Source organism: Phocoena phocoena, chromosome X (genome assembly GCF_963924675.1).
Source record: "Phocoena phocoena chromosome X, mPhoPho1.1, whole genome shotgun sequence".
NCBI lineage: Eukaryota > Metazoa > Chordata > Mammalia > Artiodactyla > Phocoenidae > Phocoena > Phocoena phocoena.
Window position 1 is genome coordinate 13,320,314 of NC_089240.1, and position 3,260 is coordinate 13,323,573.

Sequence of the window (3,260 nt, forward strand, 5' to 3'; positions counted from 1 at the left end):
AGAGAAGCCCGACTCTTCCAAATTTATCAAAGGTCTCTCATACCTTGGAACGAATGAAATATATTCATTGATTCCTACAGCTCTACCATGACCACCTGCAATAACAATAGCTACCATTGATTTTGTACCTATTCTGGGTCAAGCACTTTAAATTATATATATTGGTACCTTCCAAGCTAAAGTGACATATTAAATACACATCTAACCTTGTTCCTTCCCCAAGTTTACACTAAACTTATCAAAAAGGGACGTTTTTTTTTTTTAAGTAGGGGGAAAGGAGAAGAGAAAACATCAAATTTTTGAAAGTTGGCCAAGCAAGGTACTGGAGGACCTTTTTAAAAATCCTACTATTCAGAGTGAATTTGAGTGAATAGGCTGGGTAACCAGACTTTTACATTTCTGATTTCATTTGCAGTGAAATGGTCTATGGTGTGGAACAAAGTTTTCAATGCCTGAACAGAAAACTAATATTTAATGGCTTATCAAAAAAAGTTAATTTAATTATGAGTGAAAGTAATTATCTTTCTGTCAGCATCAATCCATCATTTAAATATCTTTACACATCTGTGAATTGCAGAAGCAAGGTTCACAGCTTAGGGAACCATTTGTAAAATTTCCTTAGCCAACGATCTAATGGACAGTAACACAAGTATAGTGGGGGACTTTAACACCTCACTTACATCAATGGACAGATCATCCAGATAGAAAATTAATAAGGAAACACAAGCTTTAAATGACACAACTGACCAGATAGATTTTTTTTTTTTGCGGTACACGGGCCTCTCACTGTTGTGGCCTCTCCCGTTGCGGAGCACAGGCTCCGGGTGCACAGGCTCAGCGGCCATGGCCCACGGGTCCAGCCGCTCCACGGCATGTGGGATCTTCCCGGACCGGGGCACGAACCCGTGTCCCCTGAATCGGCAGGCGGACTCTCAACCACTGTGCCACCAGGGAAGCCCCGACCAGACAGATTTAATTGATATTTATGGAACATTCCATTTGAAAACAACAGATTACACTTTCTTCTCAAGTGCACATAGAATATTCTCCAGGACAGATCATATCTTGGGTCACAAATCAAGCCTGAGTAAACTTAAGAAAACTGAAATCATATCAAGCATCTTTTCTGACCACAAGGCTATGAGGTTAGAAATAAATTACAGGAAAAAAAACTGTAAAAAACACAAACACATGGAAGCTAAACAATACGCTACTAAATAACTAAGAGATCACTGAGGAAATCAAAAAAAATACCGAGAAACAAATGACAATGAAAACACAATGACCCAAAACCTATGGGATGCAGCAAAGGCAGTTCTAAGAGGGAAGTTTATAGCAATACAATCCTATCTCAAGAAACAAGAAAAATTTCAAATAAACAATCGAACCGTACACCCGAAGGAACTAGAGAAAGAAGAACAAACAAAACCGAAAGTTAGCAGAAGGAAAGAAATCATAAAGATCAGAGCAGAAATAAATGAAATAGAAACAAACAAAACAATAGCAAAGATCAATAAAACGAAAAGCTGGTTCTCTGAGAAGATAAACAACAGTGAGAAACCATTAGCCAGACTCATCAAGAAAAAAAGGGAGAAGACTCAATTCAATAAAATTTGAAATGAAGGAGAAGTTACGACAATGCAGAAATACAAAGCATCACAAGAGACTACTACAAGCAGCTGTATTCCAATAAAATGGACAACCTGGAAGAAATGGACAAATTCTTAGTAAGGTAAAACCTTCCAAGACTGAACCAGGAAGAAATAGAATATATGAACAGACCAATCACAAGCACTGAAATTGAAACTGTGATTAAAAATCTTCCAACGAAGTCCAGGACCAGATGGCTTCACAGGTGAATTCTATCAAACATTTAGAGAAGAGCTAACACCCATCCTTCTCAAACTCTTCAAAAAATTGCAGAGGAAGGAACACTCCCAAACTCATTCTATGAGGCCACCATCACCCTGATACCAAATCCAGACAAAGATGCTACAAAAAAAGAAAATTATAGACCACTATCACTGATGAATATAGATGCAAAATCCTCAACAAAATACTAGCAAACAGAATCCAACAACACATTAAAAGGATCATACACCATGATCAAGTGGGATTTATCCCAGGAATGCAAGAATTCTTCAATATACGCAAATCAATCAATGTGATACCATATTAACAAATCGAAGAATAAAAACCATATGATCTCAATAGATGCAGAAAAAGCTTCTGACAAAATTCAACACCCATTTATGTTAAAAAGTCTCCAGAAAGTGGGCACAGAGGAACCTACCTCAACATAATAAAGGCATATATGACAAACCCACAACAAACATCATTCTCAATGGTGAAAACCTGAAAGCATTTCCTCTAAGATCAGGAACAAGACAAGGATGTCTGCTCACGCCACTATTATTCAACACAGTTTTGGAAGTCCTAGCCATGGCAATCAGAGAAGAAAAAGAAAATGAATATGAATTGGAAAAGAAGTAAAACTGTCACTGTTTGCAGATGACATGATACTATACAGAGAGAATCCTGAAAATGCCACCAGAAAACTACTAGAGCTCATCAATAAATTTGGTGAAGTTGCAGGATATAAAATTAAGGCACAGAAACCTCTAGCATTCCTATACACTAACAATGAAAGATCAGAAAGAAAAATTAAGGAAACAATCCCATTCACCATTGCAACAAAAAGAATAAAATACCTAGGATTAAACCAAACTAAGGAGGTAAAAGACCTGTACTCAGAAAACTGTAAGACACTGATGCAAGAAATCAAAGATGACACAAACAGATGGAAAGATATACCATGTTCTTGGATTGGAAGAATCAATATTGTGAAAATGACTATACTACCCAAAGCAATCTACAGATTCAATGCAATCCCTATCAAATTACCAGTGGCATTTTTTACAGAACTAGAACAAAAAAATCTTAATATTTGTATGGAGACACAAAAGACCCTGAATAGCCAAAGCAGTCTTAAGGGAAAAAACAGAGCTGGAGGAATCAGCCTCCCTGACTTCAGACTATACTACAGGGCTACAGTCATCAAGACAGTATGAGAAATGCAAATCAAAACTACAATGAGATATCATCTCACACCAGTCAGAATGGCCATCATCAAAAAATCTAGAAACAATAAATGCTGGAGAGGGTGTGGAGAAAAAGGAACCCTCTTGCACTGTTGGTGGGAATGTAAATTGATACAGCCACTGTGGAGAACAGTATGGAGGTTTCTTAAAAAACTACAA